Raw genomic sequence first — 19324 nt, forward strand, 5'->3', positions numbered from 1 at the left:
AGCAGCCGAAGAAATATGCCCAGAAAAAGTAGATTTATTTAAGATAATTAGTCTTTCGGTGAACACAGTTGTTCGCAGAATCAAGGACATTGGCAGTAATATAATTTTCCAGCTGAATGAAAAGTCTAAGAAGTTTGAGTGGTTTTCTCTCGCACTTGACGAGTCAACCGATGTTTCCGATACTTCGCAGCTGCTGTTGTTTATTCGCAGGGTCAGCAGTAATTTTGAAGTTACGGAAGAACTAGCTTCTGTGCATAGTATGCATGGAACAACCACAGGTGAAGAGATTTTCAAAGTTGAAAAGTCACTTTCTCAATACAACCTGCAATGGAAACAACTGAAGTGTGTTACAACCGATGGAGGTAGAAACATGTGTGGTTCAAAAAAAGGTTTGGCTGGACAAATCTACACAGCTTGTGAAAGTGTGGGCTGTCCCAAGCCTATGATTCTTCACTGCATTCTTCATCAGCAAACATTGTGTGGGAAATATTTGGATTTGTCTTGTGTTATGGAACCCGTAGTTTCAACCGTGAATTTCATTCGCTCGCATGGACTTAACCATCGTCAGTTCCAAGCATTTCTGGTGGAAATAGAATCAGAATATCACAATTTGCACTACCACACTTCAGTTCGATGGCTTAGCTGTGGAAAGATTTTGTTGCGATTTTTCAAACTTAGAACTGAAATTGAAATGTTCTTAAATAAAAAAACCAACCTCTTCCTTTACTCACAAACAGTGAATGGCTTTGGAAATTAGCTTTTTTTGTAGACTTGACCAAGCACTTCAATCTTAGGACTACAAGGGGAAAACGGGCTTATCTGTGACATGTACATCCAGGTGAAAGCATTCAGGCAAAAACAAGTTCTTTTCAAGTCCCAACTGATGAGGGACTGCTTTGCTCATTTTACATGTTGTGAAAAGTTCAACCAAGAAACTGAATCACGATTCCCAACTAGGTTTGCACAAGAAATCATTTCTGATCTGAAACTACAGTTCCAGGAGCGTTTCTCTGACCTTGATGTGAATGCAGGAGAAATACAGATCTTCCAAAACCCATTTTATTGTGATCTCGAAAAACTGCCACCTGAACTTCAAATGAAAGTGATTGACCTGCAATCCAATGACTTGTTGAAGCACAAATATAAGGAAGGAAATCTGGTAGAGCTCTATAAATGCCTGCCAAGTGATCAATATGCTCATGTAAAAAACTTTGTCCATGGATTAATGTCAGTGTTTGGCACTACTTATGTGTGTGAAAAAACATTTTTGATGATGAAATATGTGAAATCGAACTACAGATCGACCTTGTCTGATGAACATTTACAATCAATTTTGATGATAGGGAACACTAACTTTGAACCACAGCTAAATGCAATTTTGCCAGAAAAACATCAGTACCATACTTCTCACTAATCCTAAAATAATATTTCTTTTTTTAACGATTTTGCATATATTACATTTTTTCACAGTTGCTTCGGCCCATGAAGTCCCTTCAAAAATCTAATATGGCCCTTGTCTCATAAAGTTTGGAGACCCCTGATCCAGATAATTAATAAAGATGTTGAACAAAACCTGCCCCAGGACTGATCCCTGGGGCACTCCGCATGATACCGGCTGCCAACTAGACATCGAGCCATTGATCACTACCCGTTGAGCCCAACAATCTAGACAGCTTTCTATCCACCTTATAGTCCATTCATCCAGTCCATACTACTTTAACTTGCTGGCAAGAATACCATGGGAGACCGTATCAAAAGCTTTGCTAAAGTCAAGATATATCACATCCACCGCTTTCCCTATATCCACAGAGCCAGTTATCTCATCATACAAGGCAATCAGGTTGGTCAGGCATGACTTGCCCTCGGTGAATCCATGTTGACTGTTCCTGATCACCTTCCTCTCCTCCAAGTGCTTCAAAATGGATTCCTTGAGGACCTGCTCCATGATTTTGCTGGGGACTGAAGTGAGGCTGACCGGTTTGTAGTTCCCCGGGTTCTCTTTCTTCCCTTTTTAAAATATGGGCACTATATTTGCCTTTTTCCAATCGTCCAGGACCTCCCCCGATCAATACGAATTTTCAAAGATAATGGAAAATGGCTCTGCAATCACATCAGCCAACTCCCTCAGCACTGTTGGATGCATTAGATCTGGATCCATGGACTTGTGCATGTCCAGCTTTTCTAAATAGTCCTTAATCTGTTCTTTCACCACTGAGGGCTGCTCACCTCATCCCCATACTGTGTTGCCCAGTGCAGCAGTCCTGCTGTGATCTCAATAGGTTATCTAGTCCTGCCTTGAGTGCAGGGGACTGTACTAGATAACCTATTGAGATCCCTTCCAGTCCTACACTTCTCTGATTCATGTGGTGTCTGATTGCTTGATGTGGATAAAGGTCCAAGGCCTTAAGGTAAAGTAATCGATCATGTTTAATCATGGCTGCAGCTAAGGACGTTAGTTGCTAATGATAAACACTTTTTATTAGAATTTCATCAATACCTACCATATAAGTGGCCTGAGGATGTAAAGCCCCTTTTTATGATGCTCAATCATGAACAAACCAGATAACAGCAAAAAGCAAAGCAGTCCATTTCTAGGGGAGAGCAAATTCATCATCTGTGCTGCATTTTGACAAGGTCAGTCCTGAATTATCTCAACACTGCTATTACACTAAAGCTTATTATTAATGTTTATTCTTTATCTCATACTTTGTTTTCTCCTTACTTCCTCATAGTCTCTTTTCTAGCTAAATTACCTGACAAGAAAGATAGAGGATTACTCAAAAGTTCAGATTTTTATCTGAATTTTATCATTCATTGAAAAATTATGAATACGTGGGAAGATTAAGTGTCTGATTCTGAGTTTCTCTGTTCTTGCAGCTTGGTATAGGGATAGATGGGGTGGGAAGAAAGGTGACTTCAAGTTACCATTCCACTTATTGGGTGAAATTCTCACCCAATTGGATTCAATGAGAATTTTGTCCAGACTCTGTTTCACTAAAACATCACAGGTGCTCTACTTTATGCTATGCTTGCCATGGTCCCTGTGAAACAGAGAAGATCCCCTACCACACCCCTGATCTCCCTGCTACACTAGCCAAGTAGGGGCTCTGCTCAGGGATCTATTTCTGCCATCCTTTAGACGGCCAGAATGTGTAACATGGCCTTAGCGTAATTGAGACCAAGGTTTCTTGCAGGCCTTGTTGTCCCTATGCATTGAAACCAAGCTAGCTCACGCATTCCTAGCAACTTCATGTAATACTAAAGGATCTCCTTAGTCAGTCATAATATCATCCTCTAATTTGAGTGGTTTCCCATAGGCTTTTGCTCCATCATTAAATTGCAATTTGAAAACATCCTGTAGCATTAACGGGACAACAACAAGCTGTTAAATAGCACTGCAGAATTGACTAGTTCTGAAAACAAACATTGAGCATCCCTGTAGCAGGGACTATTCTGTGCAGGTTCTTATACCATGCTCATCACTGTAGTATCTGAGCACCTTCCAGTAGTGCATTACACAACCATGACTACACATGTTCTCATCTTCTTCCCAGAAGCACAGGTCTGCAAGCACAGGCAAACACCAAACATGTGCAGTGGAATATCTTGTTTTGGTATCGTGTGGGGGGCTATATACCATCCTTCTCCCCACATATCCTACCAGAACAAAGTACTCCTGTTGCTATGTGTTTATATTTAGAGGTGGCAAGGTCAAAGAAATGCCTTTTGCTTTTGAAGCAGGAAGTGGTAAAATTTGTCATGGTTCCTAGTTCATGGGGGAGTTCATTCCACAGTCTCAAACAACCTCAGAGAAGGTTCTGCCTCCTATATAGACAAGCTTTACTCTTATTGTTGAGTTCCATTGTGTGGACCAGAGGAGTGTAGCTGTCAACCATAGTCTTTGTCTTGGAGCTTTAAATAGTCTTTTAGATAACCTGGCCCCATCCCATGCAGCGGTTTGAAGATAAGGACTGAGACCTTGAACTTGATTTGAAGTTCTATGGGAAGCCAATGTAGAAAGAGCAGGAAAGGTTCCATGTGCTTGTAGCAGTCAATGAAACTGAAGAGATGTACTGCAGTGTTATGTACTAGTTGGAGTTCCCTAATTGCTGAAGACTTCATGCCCAAGTACATTGCATTGCTGTCATCCAGCCAACAGGTGATGAAGGCATGAATAACTGAGGTTAATTCTTCATCTACCAAGATAGGATGGAGTCTCCTAACTAAGCGGAGATGATAGGAAGTGTTACTTGCAGATGGTTATGTGTACTTACAGAGTACGGACTGAACTGACCAGTTGTGGGTATGTATCTTCAACCAATGGAAATTGCACCATGGCTACCAATTCTTCAAAATACTTTCCTCTGCCCACCAGCATCACCTCTCTTACCCAGTCTGCTTCAAGCCCTTCTGCTGCCTCAGTTGCCCTCTCTATCACACATTAAATAAGTCCTTATATCTGGCATTTCACAATACCATGCTTTTTAAAAATCTTCCCGCCTTCTTCCCCAGGCTCAGTTAATCCTTGCAGTTTATAATGGGCTTCACCATCCAGATTGCCCTTTCTCTAGGTTCAAAATTCTTTCCTGTCTTTTATCAGGGCTTCCCCTTTATTATAGGCTTCCCTCCAGGCTCCCAGTCCTTTGTAGCCCTCCTAGCAGAGACTTCAGATCCTTTAATTAAGGTTTATTCCTCCACAGGTTCCCTCAACTCCTTGTAGATCTCTCCCAAGCCTTCTACCTAGGCATAATGAACAGTAACCTCCTTTTCCCAGCAGACTCCCTCCTCAACCTCAGGCTGCCCTTATATTCCCCATCAGACCTGCTTCTGAATCACATGCTCCCATCACATTACCTTTGGATGCATTTTCTTCATGTGGGAAGGCTGGTTACACCTGGCGGAGAAGAGATTGAGTTCTGAACTTCAGAGAGAGCTAGCTCACCCTCTGATACTCCCCAACTTTGATAGACGTGTTATGTTAAATATATGGACATTCATCTGGAAAGTCCAGGCAGAACAGAACTGCCCGGCTATTCTGGCTTGTTTCAGATAGTACCTTCTTCTAGGCAACAGACTCTCAAATTGCATCTCCTCACAGCATGGGAAGAAATGTGGTGATTGCACTGTTTTCCCCCTCTGGAGATTGGTTTTTAAATTTCAGCCAGGAATCCACAGAAGCCATCCCAGTGGTATGAAGAATGCAAGTGCCTTGCACCACAGCAACCACTCAGGGCAGATTTTACTTCCAGGGACCCTGTGCCTTGTATCACATTGATTATTATTTATAATTACTTGTATTATTGTAGTGCCTAGAGGCCCCATCTAGGACTGGAGCCCTATTGTGCTAGGTGCTGTACATACACATAGTAAGAAACAGTCCCTGCTCCAAACAACTTACAATTTAAATAGACAAAATGGACAAAGGAAGTAGTATTTATCTCTATTTTATAGACAGGGAATGGAGGCAAGGAGAACTAAGTGACTTGCACACAGGCTGTAACCGGAATCCCAGGGGAGCCAGCTGAGGTCACTCAATTAGGGTGAACTGCAAAGAATGGGGCAGGCAATCCCCAAATCTGGTGGATATTCCAATACTTAGATTTACCAAGCCAGCACAAAGCAGCTTCTATTATACCTCATTGGTTACTCAGAAGTCAACAACACGGTTCCCTTAAAGTAACTCAGCCTCAGGCCTCCACCTAGACACCTAAGTCAAAATGATGAGGATTACTGAAAATCTTATTCGACATATAAAAAAGGTTCTACCAATCCCAAAGAATCGGACACATTACCTCGCAGATTAATCAATATTCCAGACCTTTCCCAAATACACACTTATAGCCAATTCTTATTAAATAACTAAGATTTATTAAAAAAGAAATGAGAGAGAGAGAGAGAGTATAGGTTAAAAGGTCAGTATACATACAGACATAAGTACAATCTTGAGCTTCAGATTCACAGGAGAGATGGTGAGCTTTGTAGTTGCAAAGAGTTCTTTTAGAATTTAGTCCATATGTTATAGTCCAATGCTCAATATCATATTCAGGGTGTTACAGTTTAGGACTGGACTCTCAGTCTTGTGACTCAAACTTTCCCCGATGAAGCTTAAGCAAATCTGAGATTAAAAGGTTTGGGATCCAAGGGTCTTTTATACAATTTTCTAGCAGCCATTTGACCATACAGTCCTGGATAAACAGTAGGCTTTGGTAACCTTCTGTTTCCTAAACCTACCAGTAATTAACTACATGGATTAACATAAGATACATCATCCATTAAGTAGTTTATCACAAACTTTAAAGAGACATATAGACAATGACATTATTGCACCCAAGATTCATCTAAATGTTAAACATTCCCTTTTGATCTCTGAATCCATAGCTATAGTGACAGACAGGAACTGTCTGTTTACATGGCTAGCATCTAAGGTACACACAATAAGTATCACCTCCAATTCTCTAACAATACAGGTTTGCACTTCAAAGTTCTAGCCTATTTACCATGGAATGGCCCTAATTACCATTCACATATTTTCCTAACATGACTTTAAAGGTTGGCTGTGGATTATTCAGCCTGCAAGCTGTTTAATCCTTTCTGGCCATGTATTATACTTTGTATAAGATTCTTTTCAATTATATAACAGTGGTAGCAATAATGATTTGCATGATTATATTTTAATTAGACAACGTCACACAGGCAATCTGCCAAAGGATCAAAAATTAAACCTTGGTCTCCTGTGTTCTTCTCAAGTGACATAGCTGGTGTATTTGGCTCAACACTTCTAAAGATTTGCAAGACAAATGCAATCCCAACACATTTTCTAAGTAATTTCCTTCCTTTCCTGGAAGCTATTCTTCCAAGAAACTAATGGGGGCGGGGGAGGGCAAAAATAAACAGAACAAACTTTATATGTCACAGTGGGTTTCTTTTCACCAGCTCCATCATAATACTTTGCAGTATGGATGAGCTGTTTAATCTCAGATGGTGTCATTATTGATGTATATGAATCTCTTGAATATTAATATGGTACCTTGAAAACAGTGATCAAGATTAAGGTAATGAATAATGTTAAGAAATTAGTAGGGAAAAACAATGCCATTTTAATTTGAAAGGGAATTTTGATTTGGTCCGGTTCATTATCTTTTTGTGTCTATTTTAATTTTCAAGCTTTATTTGTACAGGTACAAATAAAGGTACAAACAATCAACTTTTTGTGAAAAGTTGATTGTTAAGCTGAAATATTTGAATTATTAATTGTGCAACTAATAGTAGAATCAGCATCCCCTTTTCTATCTGTTCAACTTATGTGCTCAAGTTATAGCTTTGTGGGATGTAACTGTTTAGACCATGATCCTGCCAAGGATCTCCAGCAAAGAAAAAAGAGAGGACTAACATTTGAGACTGCTTTATCCATTAAGAAGCAGTAAAAAGCAAAATGTCCCTTCTTTTCTCGCCCCCTCCCCATTCCTCTTACTACTCCCCCCTTTTTGCTTTATAGTTGATTTTTAAAAGTGGATTGGTAAGTCACTTATTCCTTTTCAGATACTGTCAAGGTTCCTTCCCCACTTTGAACTCTACGGTACAGATGTGGGAACCTGCATAAAAACCTCTAAGCTTAACTACCAGCTTAGATCTGCTTTTGCTGCCACCACCCAAATAGTTTGTGTCATTTGGGAAACTCTGTCTTCCCCCCAAAACATCTCCCTCCCTGGGTAGCCTTGAGAGACTCCTCCACCAATTCCCTGCTGAACACCGATCCAAACCCCTTGGATCTTAAAACAAGGAGGAATTAATCATTCCCCCCCTCCCATTTCCCCCCACCAATTCCTGGTGAGTCTAGATCCAATCCCTTTGGATCTTAAAACAAGGAAAAATCAATCAGGTTCTTAAAAAGAAGGCTTTTAATTAAAGAAAGAAAGGTAAAAATCATCTCTGTAAAATCAGGATGGAAAATAACTTTACAGGGTAATCAGATTCAAAGAGCCCAGAGGAACCCCCTGTAGCCTTAGGTTCAAAACAAACAGAGGTAAATCCTCTAGCAAAAGGAACATTTACAAGTTGAGAAAACAAAGATAAACCTAACACGTCTTGCCTGGCTGTTACTTACAAGTTTGAAATATGAGAGACTTGTTCAGAAAGATTTGGAGAGCATGGATTGATGTCCGGTCCCTCTTAGTTCCAAGAGTGAAAAACCCCCAAAACAGAGAGCACAAACAAAAGCCTTCCCCCCACCAAGATTTGAAAGTATTTTGTCCCCTTATTGGTCCTTTGAGTCAGGTGTCAGCCAGGTTACCTGAGCTCCTTAACCCTTTACAGGTAAAAGGATTTTGGTGTCTCTGGCCAGGAGGGATTTTATAGTATTGTACACAGGAGGGCTGTTACCCTTCCCTTTATAGTTATGCAGATACTCTAAAGCCTACTAGTCTAATCTAGTAGACTAGCCATTTTAATAATAATAAGTCTTCCACCAAATAAACCCAGCAATCACGTGACTCAGTAATTATCAAAACAAATTAATAGAACATCTTGCAATGTATTTTGATCCAATACAGAAATTAAAATATTTTAAAAGACTTCTCTAAAGACAGATATACTAATATTCAAAATTAAATATTTAATGAGTATTCACAATGTTGCCAATATCTATATAGAAAAGGCAGATATTTTCATTTGTCTCTAAACCTTTGAATCAAGTGAGAAAAATGAGAGATTCCTAATATATACCATAGATTAAAACAACTAGTTAAGGACAGAAAAGGTCATACACACACCAAGACATAAATAATCAATAAAATAGTCTAAAACTTCTACAGTTCAAAATCTCTTTAATGAGCGCCTAAAGCACAAGATAAAATTGGAGGCCAGAGAAACAGTAAAATGCCTACATTACATTTAACAAGAAAGTCAAATAATGAATACTCCTTTCTGATCATAAATCATTTGGTTTGCACGTCTTTGCATTAAAATTTTATAAAATACTTTCATATAGTATTTTAGACATTCTACTTCAGACTTTTAATGCAAGCAAACAATCTGGAATGTTACACGCAGTCTCAGTTACAGATTTCTATGTGCTTATTACTATGCCCCCTTTTGTGGGGGTTTATAATGTCCTTGATTAGAAACTGTTTCATTGCTGCTAGAGTACTGGGCCTGTGTAAAACAGTGAGCTTCAATATAGTTGCCTAGAATTCCATGAGCAGCTTCTATTTTTATATTATAAACTCCTGTATGTTGGATCGGGAAGGCTTTTGAAGCCCCATATTGACCTATCTGACCAGGAAGCTTATCCATATATCCAGCTGGTTTAACATTTAACAGAAGATATTCAGACTCATTGCTTGTAACAGAAAAATATTACGGAGAAAAGGATAATTTTGTTTCAAGTTAACAATATCTTGGTAAGGGGCTCTGAATCCCCTCACCAAGAAACAAGCTGATACTAAACAGCATGTATAGACAGCAGAAATATTGATCAGAAACATACCTTTTGGGAAATGCCTAGTAAAGCAGACATGCCACAGAGCACTGACGATAAAATATTGTAAAGTTCTTTGTCATGCCATTACTAAAGCTAGTTGGAACAATTTTGAGTAAATGTATTTTCATCAAAATTTGCTATAAATTCATCAGAATGTTGTGCAGAGATGTATACATTTTGACTACATTTTTGATGGAAAGGTTTCTGAGATTCAAAAAGAGACCCAAAGTGAAAAACCTGACCTTTTTGATCCATAAACAAATGTTGCAACATAATTCTGTTTTGTGAAAATGTTTGAAAGGCTTTGTTTATATTCCGGTTTGAAAATGAAAACAAAACCGGAAAACTCAAAAGTTGTTGCAAAATGGACTTGTCACCCTCCAACCAGCTGTAGTTATTACCATTGATAATAATTCATCAATGGTATACATGATGGATTTTGTCAATGGGCTGCCTTGCAGAAATTTTGGGGGAAAAAATCCTTACTGGTTCAATATCTCTACTTTGTTGTTCAGTTGTTCCCCATTTTAGAGTATCCAGTGACTGATTTATTTAGTTTAGTTGTTTATACAATTTGTATAAATATGTGCTTACTGTGATCTTCATGTTCTTGTACAATCAATAGCTATATAACCATACTTAAACAATTAGTTGAACTCAGCTGAACCCTTAGTTATTGTAATTCAACTAGGAACTCACTAGCCACAAAAGAACTCCTTCAATCCACCCCAGAATAAAAAGTCTGAACAAGCTGTGATAAACAAAGCGGAGGGAGAGGGGGCGGGTTAGCTCCTTTTTATGGACACCCAACCAGCCAGTTAGCTATAAAGTCCCTCTTGGTGGCTGTTCTCTGCTTGCTTTACCGCTAAAAGGTTAAAAGTCCCCCAGGTAAAGAAAAGGAAGTGGGCACCTGACCAAGAGAGCCAATAGGAAGGCAGAACTTTTTAAAATTGGGAAAGAAACTTTCCCTTTGTTTGTTGTTCTCTCTGGGCTGCAGGGACATGGAGCAGCAATTTATAAGCAGGAATGCTGTGTAAGGTATGAACCAGGTATGAAAAATTATTTTCCATACCTAGAAGAATCATTTGGATAAATGTAATCAGGTTTATTTCTTTATTTTGGCTTGTGGATCTCCTCTGTGCTAACCCCAAATGCTTTTGTTTTGCTTGTAACCTTTAAGTTGGATCTCAAGAAGGTTATTCTTGATGTTTAATTTTTGTAAGTGTTTTTTTTAAATCTAGCAAAAGCCTAAGTTCCAGGTGTATTTTCTTTCTTTTTGTTTTTAATAAAATTTACTTTTTTACGAACAGGATTGAATTTTTGGTGTCATAAGAGGTTTGTGCATATGTTGTTTAATTAGCTGGTGGCAACAGCTAATTTACTTTGTTTTCTTTCTCAACTCTTCCCCGTGGGAGGTGGGGGCTGAAAGGGCTTGAGGGTGCCCCACAGGAAGGAATTCCCAAGTGTGTCTTCCTGGGTTTTTAAAAGGTGGGTTTTTTTGTTTTGTTTTTTTATTTTTTTAATTTTTTTTTTTTTTTGCATTTGTGTGGTGGCAGTGTTTATCAAGCCAAGGTCAGAGAAAAGCTGCAACCTTGGGAGTTTAATACAAACCTGAAGTGGCAAGTATTAATTTTTAAAATCCTTGTGGGCCCCCACCTTCTGCATTCGAAGTGCCAAAGTGGGGAATAAGCCTTGACACAAGCAGATAGATTTTACAACGTGTCCTGAATATCAGCTAATTTGGACTGTCAGATCAAAGGAGGAAAGCAAAGTCAGAGACCAAGTTCTTCCATGGAGAACCAGTTGACCCAAGCCCCAGGTGAACAAATCAAAGATGTGTCAATTCCATGTCCCAGTTGATCACAACTGCTAAGTTAAAGCACTGGAGGAGAGGCTGTCTCTAGAATAGCCAGGACCTAAAAATAACCATGCATATTTATTTAAAAATGCGCTAGAAATTGGTGGAATCTGTAGAGCACAGGAATAACATGCGGTGGCATTCTGTACTTCAAAGCAGCACTCTGGAATCCCTCTATTCACCCCATCATATAATGATGGTATATTTAATACAAAACATGCCATGTAAGATATCATAAGAAAAGTCATGATCTGTTGAAACCAATTTGTTCTGTCAAAATATGTATATCATTAGTGTGTATGAGTTATGAGATTTTACTATATGGCGGTTATGGAAATGTGTTGTAAGTTCTGGGGGTGTCCACTGCCAGTTCTCCAGTGACATCAGCTACCCCCAAGCTGATCCTGATTGGCTGGAGATCAGGTGGCTGGATTAATTACACTGGTCTACAATTTTTGAGAAGTCATCGGCTTCAGAGATAAAATATGCTATTTATTATGTATTTTAATGTGCTGAATTCAAATATGACAATTAAAACAACTGATTGGCTACTGTTTCTAAGATATTTAAGTTTTTACATTTTATGTCTATGTATATTGTGTAGATAGTAGAGTTTTAATCATAAATTGTAAACCTAGGTCTTTTCATGTGTTTATGGTTGCTTTATATGATAATATTTCACCTGTCCTGTTTATGTAACACTTTAAAAATCAGCAAAAGGGTTATATAAATAAAATTGATTACGAAACAAAAGGCAAAAAACTATTCTATACATAGTTTAGTCCTATTCAGTGTCTACTCGGCGCTTCTTGGCTTGTCTCTTGTATTCATTACATGGAGCATCTCTTGTCACTGTCCAGCAATAGTCTGCAAGCATTGATGGGCTCCATTTGCCCTGATAGCGTTTCTCCATTGTTGCAATGTCCTGGTGAAATCGCTCGCCGTGCTCGTCGCTCACTGTTCCGCAGTTCGGTGGAAAAAAATCTAGATGAGAGTGCAAAAAATGTATCTTTAGTGACGTGTTGCAACCAAGGCTTTTGTATGCCTTGAGGAGGTTTTCCACCAACAACCTGTAGTTGTCTGCCTTGTTGTTTCCAAGAAAATTTATTGCCACTAACTGGAAGGCTTTCCATGCCGTCTTTTCTTTGCCACGCAGTGTAAGGTCAAATGCATCATCTCGAAGAAGTTCACGAATCTGAGGACCAACAAAGACACCTTCCTTTATCTTAGCTTCACTCAACCTTGGAAATTTTCCACGGAGGTACTTGAAAGCTGCTTGTGTTTTGTCAATGGCCTTGACAAAGTTCTTCATCAGACAAAGCTTGATGTGTAAAGATGGTAACAAAATCTTCCTTGATTCAACAAGTGGTGGATGCTGAACACTTTTCCTCCCAGGCTCCAATGACTGTCGGAGTGGCCAATCTTTCTTGATGTAGTGGGAATCCCTTGCACGACTATCACATCCGCAGAGAAAAAAGCAGTACTTTGTGTATCCAGTCTGCAGACCAAGCAAGAGAGCAACAACCTTCAAATCGCCACAAAGCTGCCACTGATTTTGGTCATAGTTTATGCACCTCAAAACCCCTGGGGGCTGCCTAAATTATAGCAGTCTCTTGGGGCTACCCTGTGGTTGTGAGGGCATGTTATAGATTTAAAGTAAGGGAGAGCAGAGGGACCACAACTCCCCTACCTCCTCTAAAATCAGAGGGAAAATATCCCTGGATTGGTGTAGTTATTATGGAGTGCTCTCTCTTCTCCTTGGCTGGTGCAGTGAGAGTTTCCCTTCTTGGTTATGTCCAGTGGTTGAAACAAATGAGTTTGGAATGTTTATCTTGCTGATGCAAGTCCACTGTTTTGTTTTTAAAACCCCAAACCTCTAAAATCCAGTCAGAGATCACAGTGATTGTCTTAGTATAATTTTTATAGAATAAAATACAATTCAAAGTCAATTCACAAAAAAGCTCCATTAGGGTATCTCTGATTAGCTTCTGAATGTTTAGTATTTTAGCCATACAGAATCTCTACTTTTAATTGCTAATAACACCATTACTCCATGTAGGGAGGCGGTGTGGTTTCCCAGCGCCCCAGAGAGGGACGCACTCTGCTGGACACCAGAATGGGTGGAGTGAGAGCACTCCAAGCCTGCCCCCCACAGTTGTCAGAGGCCGGACGGGAAATATAAGAGCCCAACCCCAGAGCTCACTCGAAGCCAGATGTCTCCGGCTCAGCTCCCGCTGTGGAGACTCCAGCAACCAGCGGTGGACCTGGAGACTGGCCTGACCGGCCAATACTCGACGCTGACCAGTGTGTGGGAGAGTCACTGAGCCTACCCTTTGCCAGCTACCCAGAAAAATCGCTGAGCCTAACCCTCACCAGCTACCCTGAGGATCCTATGGTGATCAACCCCCCTGAGGACACCACCTTGACCCAGGTACCTCCAGAGTGGGACTTGGGAAGTAGCAGGGACAGCCAACCTGAGTCTGGCTGCAACACAGCCAGAACCCATGTCAGTGTGTTGAGGACGGAAGCCCCACTGACACAGCAAAGGGCCTTTGGCTGCTGCTAGAGCCCCGGGCTGGGACACAGTAGAGTGGGAGGGCCTGTGTTCCCCCAATGTGTGGGTGGCAGTCTCCCCCCTCCCAGGCTGCTCGGAGCCTGAAGCCTGGGCGTGCTATTTACCTGTGTTTGCTCAGCCCCTGCCTGAGCCTTGAACTCCTTGCTGCCTCACCCTGACCCAGGGCCTGGGCTTGTTAACTGCTAACTGTTACCTGTGTTTGCCCAGCCCCTGCTGGACGGCTTGAGCCAGGACTCCTGTGGCCTGATTGATTCCCTAGGGGACAGTGCAGGGACTAAGGGAGGTGATGTGGTTCCCTGCCGCCCCGGAGAGGGACAAGCCCCGATGAACCCTGTCAAGGCTGTATCCCCACTTTGAACTTTAGGGTACAAATGTAGGGGCCTGCATGAAAACTTCTAAGCTTAACTACCAGCTTAGCTCTGGTCCCGCTGCCACCATTCCCAATGGATTCCCTCCCTGGGAAGCCTTGAGAAACCTTTCACCAATTCCCTGGTGAATACAGATCCAAACCCCTTGGATCTTAAGACAAGGAGAAATTAACCATTCCCCCTCCTTCCTCCCACCAACTCCTGGTGAATACAGATCCAACCCCCCTGGGATCTAAAACAAGGAGAAATTAACCATTCCCCCTCCTTCCTCCCACCAACTCCTGGTGAATACAGATCCAACCCCCTTGGATCTAAAACAAGGAAAAATCAATCAGGTTCTTAAAAAGAAGGCTTTTAATTAAAGAAAAAGGTAAAAATCATCTCTGTAAAATCAGTATGGAAAATAACTTTACAGGGTAATCAAACTTAAAGAGCTCAGCGGACTCCCCTCTAGTCTTAGGTTCAAAGTACAGCAAACAAAGATAAACTCTCTAGTAAAAGGTACATTTACAAGTTGAGAAAACAAAGGAAAACTAACACGCCTTGCCTGGCTATTTACTTACAAGTTTGAAATAGGAGAGACTTGTTTAGAAAGATGTGGAGAACCTGGATTGATGTCTGGTCCCTCTCAGTCCCCAGAGCGAACGCACACCCAAGACAAAGAGCACAAACAAAAGCCTTCCCGCCTGCCCCCCAAGATTTGAAAGTATCTTGTCCCCTTATTGGTCCTTTAGGTCAGATGCCAGCCAGGTTACCTGAGCTTCTTAACCCTTTACAGGGAAAAGGATTTTGGAGTCTCTGGCCAGGAGGGATTTTATAGTACTGTACACAGGACAGCTGTTACCCTTCCCTTTATAGTTATGACAAACCCTCTCTACACTCCACAAAAAATAAGAAAATGTATTTTAAATTAAATTAATTTGGTTTATTCGTGTTGTAAATATAGTAATACATTAATCTAGAAATAAGAGTGTACTTGTATCATCCCCTATGACAACTACAACAGCCAAATCCAGGGTTTGAAGTGAAGTGGTACATATCAATACAGTGTACCAGGACCTTGTTGTGTGAGTGTGAGAGAGAAGCAAAATTAAACTGAAACTTCTGAAGTAAAATTCTCATTGCAAAAGTTAGTTAATGTTTTGTTTGTTTGGTTGTTTTTTTTTTTTTTGAGTGGGGAGCAAGACTAGCTGAAGAAACTGACTGTAGCAGTGACAATTTAAAGAAAAATGCAGAATAAAGCAGTAATGTTAACTGTGAAAAGATTCATAACTTTCTACCTCCTCAAAGTGCATGTAGATGAGAAAATGCTTACCCTTCTAATTTCCCCTCTTGCATAAAACTCGAAGAACTGAAAGAATCAGCAAGATCAAAGACCATTTAGGCAATCCTCTTTTTTTTTATTTTTTTTTATAAATATTGAAGCTATCCATTTGAAGAATGTGTATATTAATGTCTAAATTATCATGACATCAAGGTGATCTGAAAAGCCAAGATTTTATTGCAAATCTAGAGAAGATAACTTAACTTATCCAATGACATATAACACAATTTTCCACTTCTTGAACTCTTGATCTATAAGTCTGGCTGATATAGTACATAAGTCAAATGTCAGCGATTCAACCACTGCTTTTGATTGCATATCTATGAGAAACTGTTTTTTCCAATGACCTATAGAATGATCTTCAGTTCCTAACTGGATGCAAACTCTTACTAGACTATTATTAAGCTAAACATCCCCAAATTATATTATGACTGTTTATAAATCAAGCCAAAAATCTTACAATGCCTATGTTATATGGTATTTGTTACAGAAATATGGGTGTCTGCTCATAATAAAGCTGCATTCCTTCTGTGCATGAGTCAAAACTGCAAACATCATATACCTGCTGTTAAACTTGAAGCAAACTTACCTCCTGCTCTGTCATCACATTCATAAACAAGAAAAGAAGTTAATCATTCACTTATCTGTGTTTTGGATAAAGCTCTATTGCCTTAGCTTTTTGTTAGATCATAAGGATAACAAATGGTCCCAAGCTTACATCATAATTTTGTTTATAGTGGCTTAGATGAAAAAGGTTATAGTGTGTTGCTGACAACAAATTATTGAAATGCCGAAGGTTAAAAGAATAACATTAAAATCTAAGTATATTTAGGAGCAACTGTTGGAAATATAGCACTGGGCCTTTAACAAGCTGTGATAAAAGAAGAATGTCATGTCAAACTTCAACACATCAACTGTAGATGTATGTGGTGTAGAAACAGCTTCCTTTTCAGATAATGACAATGAAAGCCTAAATGATATGTCAAATTGTATTCTTGTCACTAGAACCAGACAAGAATGGAAAAGAAAGTAAATGTTCCTTAAGTACAAAGTTAACATTTCATTTTTCTGTTCATGACTGAGAAACTTGTTAATGTGTGTGTCTATAAAGAATGTCATAGGCCTCTGAGATCAGAGTAGGTGCAGCTGCTAGTGCTTGGATACTACAATGATGGACAGCTGATAAAGACCCTAAATGTAGTCAACTGCAGCACAGTAGATTTATTTATAATATATATAATATTGGCTGCTATTTGAGACAGATTGTTTTGAACTGTTCAACTGTTAAATATTTGGCTCTCTGCTGTGATTCCCAGAATCATGGTTTTCCAGCATGTTATATTTTCAAACATAAGCATTTATTACTGTTCTACGTGATTCTTTTAAAATGTCATAACAATGGTCCTTTCTTCATGACCAAAAACCTGAAAAAGAAAGCAGATTGGCTGATTACCAGCTGAGAGGAGGAAGAAGGAAGAGGTCTGATGGGTCAATGCTGGCGGAGCATATTTCTGTGGAAATGACTGAAATCATTAACTGAACTAGATGGACAAATTGTTCAAGGAAGGTAATATGGAAATAAATGCAAGTAGTTTTATAACAATCACATTGTTGGTTTTCAAACAAACTATTGTATTGTGTGTATTCAAAAATGAATAAAGGGAAATTCAACAAATTAGTAAGTTTATGCATAACATTTTTTAAAAGAGTAATGTGTTTGGCAGCATTATGAATTTAAAATGACTGCTTTCATACAAGACTCTGACTTGGTTTTATATCATGTAAATATGTAAGGCCAATTTCAGAAGCAGGAGTGCAAAAATCTGTAAACTTATGCCTATGTATGAGTTGGACTTCTTTGAAAACTATCTAAATTGGGATTCAGTTGCAAAGAATATGCAAAATGAGATAGATATGAATCCTAGGCACAGTGGATGAGTGGAACAGGGTGATGTGATTGTCGGAGAAGGGACAGCTGAAGATTCCCATTATCCCTTCATCCCAAATTTCAGAAGATGTTGGGGGATACCCATTCTGGATAGTGTGTGTGTATACCCACACATTCTGTGTCCGTTCCTATAAGTCTTAATTTATAAATGTTACCTTCATGAGATGCCAAATTATGGTCATGAATACTTTTAGTCACTAAGGTTTCCATGGTATATTTTGCAAAGGTAATTTAGGTAGAATGTAGTTTCCTATCTCAATTCCCCTTACAGGTTTGATATGTGACAGTATTCCTCTTCGCTTCCTTTCTATGCTATTGTGAAATGTTGCTGCACTCCTGTATCTCACCTCAGAGGTGGCTACATTACAATGTTTGGTGATGTGATCCTTACATAAAGTTGACACATCTGTTTAAATTTGTAAAGATCTTTGAGATGACAGTTACTATGTAAATGTATTAACTTTAGTGATGTATTCTAAATAATAGGGGCCAAGGTTTTATATTAAAAATCTTGGATTCAGGTTAGGTAAATGAGACTTTTTGATGGAAATATTACAAAATAAACCACAATGAAGATATTGAAATCTCAAATGCAACTCTGATCCACATGGTGCATTTTAATTACATAACTCAAGAACTAGGGGGCACCAAATGAAATTTAATAGGCAGCAGGCTTAAAACAGACAAAAGGAAGTATTTCTTCATGCAATGCAGTCAACCTGTGGAACTCTTTGCCAGAGGATGTTGTGAAGGCCAAGACTATAACAGCATTAAAAAAAGAACTAGATAAATTCATGGAGGATAGGTCCATCAATGGCTGTTAGCCAGAAGCTGGGAATGGGTGACGGGATGGATTAATGAATCACTTGATGATTACCTGTTCTGTTCATTCCTCTGAAGCATCTGGCTTTAGCCACTGTTGGAAGAAGACAGGATACTAGGCTCGATGGACCTTTTTGTATGACCCAGTATGGCCATTCTTGTGTTCTTCATTATGGGCAATTTGACATTTATCAACTGTTACTCAATTTTTGTAAAACATATTCTCCCAAACTGCTATGAAATTAGAGATTATAAAGAGGCTGGTTTTGGAAAATATACCCAAGCCCTCATGTTATCAACTACCTAACTTAGAGATTTTCTCTAGTAAATATCCACTTGCCGCAGATATGAATCACGTCACAGAATCTTATACTCTATGACTTATATAATAATCAAATATTTGTTCTACTTAATATACAATTAGTTTTTCTCTGTAGATCATTCACCATATTTATATATTGTAAATTAGTTCATTAAACTCTGTAATGAATATATAAGCCCATTTGTCACCTATAACTAATGCAGCTGTAGTTGTTCAATTGGTATCTTGAAGGAGGAGAGTTGTTTTGTTTACCCACTGCTTCACATTCTCATTAAATGGTTTGTAGTGTATTGATTAAGTGTAAGGTTTAAATCCTACTATTTAAATGTTCTCACATACCTAGCTTGGTTTTCAATAGCCTACATGTAGTCATACGCTGGTAGGATCAGAGTTTTAGGTCTTAAAGGAGTACAGCTATACAGTGGGTAGAGGACTAGATGTTCTTTGCTTTGGAGAAACTCAAGGGGATAGGGCAGGAAACTTCAAAAACATTTCTTCCAAAAAGGAAGGGTTTAGAATTCAATGGGATCCAATCCCCTATGAAGACCCTGGTTCCACTGATCTGAAGCCAGTTTGCATAGAATTCTGGATGGCTCCATGTGTCTCTCTACCAGTTCAGATTCCCTGGC

Source organism: Trachemys scripta, chromosome 5 (assembly GCF_013100865.1).
Source record: "Trachemys scripta elegans isolate TJP31775 chromosome 5, CAS_Tse_1.0, whole genome shotgun sequence".
NCBI classification, from domain to species: domain Eukaryota; kingdom Metazoa; phylum Chordata; order Testudines; family Emydidae; genus Trachemys; species Trachemys scripta.